The sequence below is a fragment of the Mus musculus genome, chromosome 2 (assembly GCF_000001635.26).
Source record: "Mus musculus strain C57BL/6J chromosome 2, GRCm38.p6 C57BL/6J".
NCBI classification, from domain to species: Eukaryota; Metazoa; Chordata; class Mammalia; order Rodentia; family Muridae; genus Mus; species Mus musculus.
In genome coordinates, this window is record NC_000068.7 from 172665068 (window position 1) to 172674867 (window position 9800).

The 9800-nt window shown below is 52.2% G+C and overlaps 1 long non-coding RNA gene across 1 annotated transcript in view; it reads left to right on the plus strand.

Annotated features, from left to right (window-relative positions):
• Gm36156 overlaps positions 1–3380 on the plus strand; it is a 4632-nt gene extending 1252 nt beyond the window's left edge. The window contains exons 2-3 of the long non-coding RNA XR_375351.2: positions 975–1119; positions 2958–3380. This is a non-coding gene — a long non-coding RNA (predicted gene, 36156). The remainder of the gene's footprint in view (positions 1–974; positions 1120–2957) is intronic.
• Positions 3381–9800: the final 6420 nt, after the last annotated feature.

Here is a 9800-nt window from a genome sequence, read left to right on the forward strand (position 1 = left end):
CACACACACACACACACAGATTCGCCTAACCCACATAGACATGTATACACAAATATATATACACACACATGGCTAATCAGGGAGCATTAGTTGTTAGAGGATGGATTTGGGGCATTTCTGTGAACTCACTCAAAGCATCTACAGAAGGTGTAAAGGAAGATAGCTTTGAACACGCTCTCTGACCACAGCCTGAGTGGATGAGGCAGGGGTTGTCTGCCCATCCCAGAAGAGTCAGGTGCTAGACAGGCGAGAGGATGCAGGGGGCAGATGTGCAAACTCCACTCTGTTCATGGGGACAGCCCTGTGGTGTCACCTATAGCCAGGTTATATCAAAACCTTCCAACAACCCATAGTGTGGGCACTCTAATCGCTCCTATTTCTGTAGAAGAAAGTGGGGCACAGAGAGGTTAAATAACAAAGCCAAAGTCACACTGCATGTCCTATTGTTGTTATTTGTTGCTATGTTGTTGAATTATTGGCCTCTGGAGACATCTCTGTTATTAGTGTTGAAACCTAGAGGGTACCACCCAGTAGCAGGCCATACAGTGAGGTGGGGTGGCACAGACAATCTGGGAAAGAAGAGGACATATGGGCCTGGTGGTGCACCCCTTCAACCCCAGCACTTAGGGAGACAGAGGCAGGTGGATCCAAGTTCAAAGGCCAAGTTGGTCTTGTGAGTTCCAGGACAGCCAGGGCTACACAGAGAAACCCTGTCATAAAACAAAAACAAAAACAAACAAAAGACCAGCATGCTGCTGCTGACTTCAGTGGCCAGGGGACAATGGTCAGGGAGACAAGGATTGGGTGCTGGCGTTCAGGCCTCTTGTCCGGCCTCTTTGTCACTCGGGGAATGTGACACTTCAGTTTTTCTGTCACCAAAGGTCAGAGTGTTCTCTGCTGGGTACAGAGCATCGCTTGGGTTGGGTCACCATCAGCTACTTGTTCATTCACCCTCATAATATTGTCTGGAACAGATGCCCAGCCTCTCTTGTCCCTCGAGAAACACTCCACTGAGCTAGCCTCCAAAGGCGGGCTTTCTCTTTGTCCATGGAGAGAACCCCCAGTTGTTCCCTCAGGGCGAGGGGAGGACTTCTGCCGTCTGGGATGGAACCATCAAGGGTAGGTACTTGCTAAATACCTACTGTGTGCAGGTTACACGGTTTAGCACCAGGAAAGGGAGGGGGGGTCTGTCTGCTTCATTTGCATATCAAGAACTAAAAGCGGGGCTGGGCACTTAGTGTGGACCCACTTAGTAGGGTCACAACTAGTAAAACACCCAAAACTGTACTAGCAAGCCATCTATTGCTTGTCTGAAATGTCCTCCATTTTCTTTTGCCACCTGCCAAGTCAAGGTCACAAGTGTCCAAGTGAGACCCCAGGTGACCACACTGCCTACAGTTCTCCAGGGTGATTGACTGACTTTGGTCTCTTGAGAGCTGCCAGTGCCTTCTGGGAAAGGGGGATCCATTCCTACGGATGAAGGCTATCTGACCAAGGGAGGTGGGACTCTGCTGCCTTAGCTCCTCCACCGTCCCCACTGTGAGGCAAACGGAAGCACTATCAGGTCCAGAAGGCACTGGGATATCTGTTTTGTTTCCTGTTGCTGCGATAAAACATCCCAACAAAGATGGCTTTCTCCAGCGTATAGTTCCGAGTCACAGCCCTTAGCTGTGGGGATGTCATGGTGGCAGGAACTGCCCCATCCACACTCAGCACGATCAAGACAATCCCACAAACTCAACTCGATACAAAGTTTCTCACTGGAGCTCTTCCCAAGTGAGGACCACCGTACTGGGGTCAGCTTGGGGATGGTGACGGTGACAGAAGTCTAGATCGGATGACCTAATAAAGAAAGAGATTGGGGGCTGGGTGGGGCTGCAGAGGGGAGTCCTCTAAAAGGAGAGGCCAGGAAATCACAGACAAGTGTACAAATCTGAGAAGAGTCAGAGAGACACCTGATTGGCTAGATGCTGGGGACTCCTGTGGAGATGGTGTCTCTGTGTAGGAACAGTGGTGCCCTGCTCTGCTCAGCCCCCCTTCCTCGGCTGTGAGTCCATCCCTCGTCCTCTGTTGGATAGCATCTCTCAAGGCGTGCGGACTGGGCCAACTGTGCTGAATCAGCATAATGCTTTCTAGTGCTGCTCTAAGGGTAGACATGGGGTTTGAGAAAGATACAGTAGACCCCGAGATAGACAGCTTTGGCTGTGGTGGAGATGCAGGGAAGGAGATGGTCTCTAGATCATATTAGCTGTACATGCAGAAACTTCACCACAGTATATTTTAGATACACAGAACTCATGTTTTCTCACTCACTGAGGGAGGCTGGCCCTCTAGGCTGGTGAGAGAAGATGCAGAGAAATATCTTCATACACTAGCTCTTCCATGCTCCATTCTCTCCATCCTTAGCAGGTGGCCCCTTTCCTCTTGGTTATACCGTGGGTGCCACACCACCACCAAATAGAAAGAACGGAGAGCAAAGACAGCTGTTGAGTTCTCCCCACTCCTTTTGCTTTCCGAGATGAGAGTTTCACTATGTAGCCCAGGCTAGCCTTAGTTTAAGACTCCTCCCCAGCCCAGTAGCTAGGACCACCTGCTAAACCTTTTTTAGTCTGGGAAGCAGAGGAGGTGGTTTTTCTGCGTCCCTACCTTGTAGCCATTGAATCTTATTTGAAGCCACATGATAGCCGAGCACTTTTATGGCCCAAGTAATCAGAGAGTTCCTTGCACCTGGGCGTGGTTGACTGTTGGGAAGCGGTACAGGGATGGATGGAGCCTGGGATTATTGAGGGACTGTGCTCAGGGTGGGGGACACTGGACAGGCTGGCCCCAAAGCTCTGTGTGGGTCACTTGCTCCACCGACAGGCAGGATCTGTTGACCTGTCTCCATCAGTCCTCTGCATCAGGAACGTAGCCTTCGTTGCATAATCTGCCACAGACTGACAGTTGTTTTTTTTCAGTTTCAGATTGTGTGTCTGTCAAAACACATTTGGTCAGGGGTGGAACAGAGGGAGCTGGGCAGATAAATGACTCTGCCAGGAACGTGCTGGTCTACCAAGCATGAGAATGTGAGTTCAATTCCCAGAACCTACATTAAAAACAAACAACGATCAAGAGAGAGCAGGGTGTGTGGGTTCTGCTTCTGATCCCAGGGCCGAGGTGGCTTCCTCTTGTTAGCAAGTAGGGCGATTTACTCAGTGACTTTTTTTTCAGCCCAATGAGAGCTCTCATCTCAAAAATAAGATCAAGTACTGTGGGGCAATGGGCTATGTACAAACGGCCTGGTCTCCAGTCTCGAGCTGAGGTCATGAACCCCAGTAGGACTCGGTGGTGGTAAGTTTCACCTACATGGGACAGAAGACATTCCCTCATGTCTCCTGGACCCCTGGCTCCTGTCAAAGTTACCACCCCCGCATCCCCCACAGGAGAGGCTCGTGGCTTTCAGTCACTTACACAATGTCCCAAGCTTCTGACCTTCAGGCTAGACTCCTCCCAGTTACCTAGCAACAGCAAGATAACAAGCCCACTATAAGAGGGGCTGCTTGGCCCCACCTCTCTCTCTTAAGCTTTTACTTTCCTTACTCTCTCTCTCTTACTCTCTCTCTTCCTCTCTCTCTCTTACTCTCTAAGCTTTTACCTCTCTCTAAGATTTCACCTTTCTTATTCTCTAGCTCTTTCTCTTTTTCCCTTTCCTCTTCTCTCCTCTTGGCCATGGCCAGTCTCTCTCTCTCTCTCTCTCTCTTTCTTCCTTTTCTCTTTCCCCCTGCCTTTCTACAATAAAGCTCTAAAACCATAGACTGTCTCTGCTCATCAAGGCCCAGACTAAGAACTCTCACCTATGTGGGAACCTCTCTCCCTCTGCCCTCTTCCCATATCTTCAGACCGAGAGTGTTGCCCTGGGGCCCCTATTCTGTTCACAGCTCCTCTGCTGTATCCAGCGTGGGATGCCAGAGACTAAGAACCTGGTACCGGGGGCTGCCCCTTGTCAACCCCCGCCGTGTGGAGTCAGTGGCTTCATACAGCCAGATGCCCACTTGGAGCCACGTGGAAAGCGTCCAGCAGTCCTCCTGAGTCCGCCTGCCCAGAGCACAGGAACTCTGGCCAGACGTGGGCTCTCTCCTTCCCCCCCTCTTCCGTTACACCCACAAACCCGCAAAGTACCATTCAACCCTCCCCACACCACACACCTCCCAAAAAATCCAGGTGGGAAGCTGAGGAAAGACACCGGGGTTGTCCTCTGGCCTCCTTACCTGCATGCAAATTCATTTTTCCATTTCCTTCTCATTTTGAGACAGGATCTCACTTTGTAGCTCTGGCTGATCTGCAATGAGCTATGCAGAATAAGGTGCCCTTGAATTTACAAAGGTCTGCCTATCTCTCGCTCCTAAGTACTGGAATTAACGGTGTGGGCCACCACCGCGCCGGGGTGTCCATTAGTTTTTGACCAAGCCTCATATAAGTGACCAGGACTTTGGCAGAAGCACAAAAGACAAGCGCTTTGCAAGAACGAGAGAGAACGGCCTAACAGGAATGGCCTCTTTCCAGTTCCCAGCAGAGCCCCTGTTCTTGCCTGGGTCCTCACAGGCCACCATATTGGTACTCAGGTTTGCTGGACTCCCACCAGAACCAGCCATGAAGCTCTGCTCTGGACAGTCTAGGCTTCTGTAGCTTAAACTCCCCCTGACAGATAGCCTCAAAGCTTACAGCCCACAAGGTCAGGTTTCTCACAGCAATAGCTCCGCTTGCCAGCACCAGTCATCTGTGGTAGAGGGTTTCCGTCCATCCTAACAGGGAGGCATGGCAGAGGGGCTCGTAGAGGCAGGAGACTGCCGCAGAGCCAGGCTCAGCTGTCACCTTTGAGGATCTGACCTTAGCAGCCTACTTTCTCCCCACAGATCCTATCACTTAAGGTCCCACAGCCTTCCCCCAATTCTCACCACCACCTTTGAATGAAGTGTCCAAGATGTTAGCCTGGTGTCTGTCTGTGTAAGACTCAAGCCTTAACAATGGGACGACTGCCTTCATAGCACGTGAAGTGGAGGCAGGGAGAGATGCCTGGAGGGAGACCTTGAAGACAAGGGGACAGAACAGGGAACAGTGTGGGGCTTTGGGACACGCTGGGAGAGACAGGCAGTGCCAGGGTCACCATGATCCCACTGTCCTGTCTCAGGCATGGTGGAAGAGTGAGCCTGTGCTTTCTCCACCTGTGAGCTGAGGGTGAAGCTACAGGCTCTTGGAAAACCACATTGCTCCCCAAAGAGAGACTCACGCAGGACAGGTCCTTCTCTAGCCTCTGGACATGCTTGGCCAGAAACAGGATTAAAATGTCCATTTATGGCCAAGGGGAAAAATGCCCAGACTAAGCCTGAGTCAGAGACTCTGAGGCAGGGGAGAGACAGGAAGGTGTCATCCGCCAGCTGCTCCTCCAGCCTTGCCTGGAGACAGCTGTTCAAGCCTCTCACCTTGAGCTATAGCGTTCCTTCCTGCTACGGGTCAGGGACTCTGAGAGTGAGCCCGAAGGCCTCGGTCAGAGGTACTGACTGGATGGTGTGGGCATCTGGGACCTCGGCCAGAAACAGCCACTGTGGAGCAGGACCCTCAGCCATGGCCCTCATAGTCCAAACTCTCACAGGCTGGCCCCTGGTCTGCAAGGCTAGGACCCAGACTGGAAGGGAGGAGGAGGGTGGCCTGGGAAACAACAGAGCAGGTGGCAGAGACAAGGGCAGTGAGGAAGAGACCTAGGTGATGAAGGCCACTTATGGGAGGCTTTCGAGGAACCCAGCTCAGACCCAGTGAACACTGCTCAGCAGTTTCCATTGGGACCTGAGCTGATCTGAGCTTCTCCTCCAAGGTCCTGAGCTGGCAGATCCTGGTCCCGAAGCTCATGTTCTCTCTTGTAAGAGGGTAGGTGGGTGGGCCCAAGGGCGGATGGGGGGATGGACAGATGGGTGGATGGACAGGTAGGTAGATGGGTTATGAGTGGGTGGGTTGGTGATGGGTTAGGCTTAGGGGAGGTAGGAGGGTAGGTGGATGAGTGAGTGGAAGAGCGGGTCTGTAGGTATGTGGGTAGACGGATGGGTGAATGACGAGGTAGACAGAGCAGTGAGTGAGTTATGGTTGGGTGGTATCTCAAGCCCAAATACCTCTGGGGATGGTCCTTGATGTTTGGAACTGACCGAAGCCTGGGCTCTGGGCCTAACCCACACTGAATTGCTGACCCTTCCCAGGCTGAGCAGACACTGCTAGGACAGTGTGACATCTGTTTACTCCTAGGCCACTGGTTCAGCTCTAAAGCAATTGGATAGTGGGAGGTAGGGATGAGGCGCTGACTGGAGTCAGGTGCCTGAGGCCAGAAGGACGAGTGTGGCCTGTGACCTCTTCAAGGTGGGATCTAGACGGACTCATGAGATGTCCCCAAGAAGGGAACGTCCAATTCTCCTGCAGACCCTGTCAGCCTTTGCTTCCAGGCTTCTGTGCTCCCTGAATTGCCTTCTGACTGCCCCTGGACATCTATCCTCAGCTACCAGAACCTTAATATCCACTGGAGGCAGCAGGCCCCAGAGGGAGCCACCAGACTGGCCCTGCCCTGTCACTGCCTGGAGACCCGGCAAGACTTTGCTCCTAGACCTAGGACCGAGAGCCCCGGGTGTCACTTACTTTCAGGATGAACCTGCTTGGCTTCTTCATCCCTGGCCGTCTGAACTCACTCCCAGTGGGTTCCCTGAAGACATGTCTCTAAAAGCTCATTTGCCCTTGAGTCCTTTGCTCATGTCAACTCTGGGGAACCAACAAAGCACACCCTGGCTTTCCCTGCCTGGCCTTTGCCTCGCTGCCTGACAGGTTAATGGCCTGAGGTGGAGACTGTTCTAGAAATCAGGAACAAGGGAGGGTTAGTCTCTGCGACCACAACTGTAGGTGCTTGGCCAGGTGCTGCTTCCAGAAACGTGTGACAGGCAGAAGAGCTGGTCCCGGGCTGGAAGATGAGTTTGAGGTCCTAACGCACCTCTGCATGAACTTGGTGTTGCTTAAGCCAGGCTAGGTTCGTTCCTCTGTCATAGTGAATAATGGCTCAACACATAAAGGCGCTTGCATACAAGCCCAGGGTATGAGTTCAATTCCCAGGATCCATACTGGGGAAGGAAAGAACAGGCTCTTACAAATTGTCCTCTGACCTCTGTATACACACCATGGCAGGCATGTGCATTTGCATGCACACATATGCACAAGCAGGCAGGCAGGCAAGCAAGCAATGCAATGTAATAGGAAGGAAGGAAGGAAGGAAGGAAGGAAGGAAGGAAGGAGGGAGGGAGGGAGGGAGGGAGGGAGGGAGGGAGGGAGGGAGGGAGGGAGGGAAGGAAGGAAGGAAGGAAGGAAGGAAGGAAGGAAGGAAGGAAGGAAGGAAGGAAGGAGGGAGGGAAGGAAGGACAGAGGTTTATGGGGAAAATCTCCTTCCACAGTAGACACAGTGACAACTATCATTTTCTCTATCTCTTGGTCGTTTTGTTTTTCTTCCCCTGCAAACCTCCCTTGAATATCTGACTTCATCAGCAAGAATGCTGGGTTCAGAGTGGTTAGCTAACTCCCAGTTACAGGAGTGGCTGGACTGGAACTCAGAGCCTGACCTTCAGCTTCAACCCCCCCCCCCCCGCAGCCCTCAGTCCTCTGGAGTCCCGGTCCTTTCAGGGGTCCCTCCATCCATCCTTTGCTTCCTATACAGGAGTTCCCCTGCTGCTCTTCCCACACAGCCTCCTCAGCTCTTTCTTACTTCCTGGGTTAGAGCCGCTTGGCTTGTATGCATGGCATGGCAACAGAATAAAAAGAGAATAAATACATTGACAGCTCGGTCTGATGGCAGCAGGGTAAGGGAGCTGCTGGCATCTTTCATGGGCGGGGAGGAAGGGTTGAGTTCTTGTCTGTCTGTCTGTCTGACTGTCTGCATTCATATGTCCTTAAATAGTTTACACTTGCTGTTAGGATGCATTCACAGCTATCCTGGGGTTTACCCTTGGTCCCCTTCTAGAAGGTAGAAGACTGAAGCTGTCCTAGCTGATGCAGCTGCCTTTGAGTCACCCAAACTCCTGTAAGCGAGTTTGGGTGCTCCAGAGTGATCTCTCCACCAGCTGACTCCTCCCCATGCTCCTGAGTGATCCCAGCTGGCTCCTCCCCCATGCTCCTGAGTGACCCCTCCCCCAGCTGACTCCTCCCCATGCTCCTGAGTGACCCCAGCTGGCTTCTCCCCCATGCTCCTGAGTGACCCCTCCCCCAGCTGACTCCTCCCCCATGCTCCTGAGTAACCCCTCCCCATGCTCCTGAGTGACCCCTCCCCCAGCTGACCTGCCTCCATGCTCCTAAGCGACCCACTCAGCCCAGCTCCTGTAATATAGTTCAGTGAACTCATTAGCTCTTCATGTTGGACCAAGGCAGGACTGTTTCTTTGGTCTGTCCTCAGCACACTCTCTGGAGAGAGTAGACCTGTCCTCACACCTCCTCCAGGAAAGGTCACACACAACACCTTGACATCAAAGCCAGCTTTGAACGTCAAATGAATCCAGTCTGAAAGTGTGTGCCCAGCACATACAAGGTCCTGGCCTCCATCAACATGGCGGACCAAGTGTGGAGGCACAGCCTGCAATCCTGACACTCGGGAGGTGGAGACAGGAAGATGAAAACCTAAGGGCCAGACTCAGCTTCATACGGAATTTGAGGCCAGCCTGGACTGTCTAAGACCCTGAGAAGGAAAAAAGTGTGTGTGTGTGTGTGTGTGTGTGTGTGTGTGTGTGTGTGTGTGTGTATGTGTGAATCATCATTGTTATCATCATCTGCCATGACCATTGCCATCGAGACCGCTGCCACTGCCACCACCATCACCATCACTATCACCATTTCAGCTGGGTCTGGTGGATTGTGTTTGTTATCCCAGCACTCAGGACAGCTTAGGGACAGCCTGGGCTACACAGTGAGACATTTTGTCAGCAAAACCAGCTGGATGTGGTGACACACACCTATAACCCCAGTACTCTGAGACAGAGGTAGGCAGAAGTTGAATCTCAGACGGGATCAACACAGAAGCAAGCTTTGCCTCCCAACAGGTTTTCTCTGCTCTGTGGGACAGTTGGCCTCCTCTGCTTAAATTCACTTAGCTGTTTGGGTTCTTTTTTATTCTTTCTTTCTTTCTTTTTTAGCTTTATCTTATTACATGTGAGTATACTGTAGCTGTCTTCAGACACCCAGAAAAGGTGTATGCATGTGTGTGCCTCTCATTATGGATGGTTGTGAGCCACCATGTGGTTGCTGGGATTTGAACTCAGGACCTTCGGAAGAACAGTCAGTGCTCTTAACTGCTGAGCCATCTCTTCAGCCCCCGCTGTTTGTGTTCTTTAGACTCTAAAGCTCAGGTTTGCCATATTTAGTAAGATGGTGAGATAGAGAGATGGTGAAATTGTTAGCCAGTTAGGCTTCTGCCAAGTCTTCTTAGAGGAAGCAAGGATGTCGGGGCTGGACACACCCAGATCTGGAGTGTCAGCAGTGTCCCAGGGAACTTGGCTGGGTGGCCCAGCCAGGACAGGTGGACAGAGAGAGGCTGCTATAGGAGGGTGACCTTGGAAGGGCTGTGTGACCTCAGCTTTAGGATGGAGAAGCAGATGGAGGAAGAGGGCAGGAGAGAGGAGAACCAGTGTGCAACTTGGTTTCCTTCCCTGCGAAGTGGGCGTGGCAACACATCTCTCAGAAAGCAGAGTAGGGGCCGCCCAGACAGTGGTGTGTCTTAAGAGCTCACTGGGGGCCCAGTGTAGACAATGGTCAAA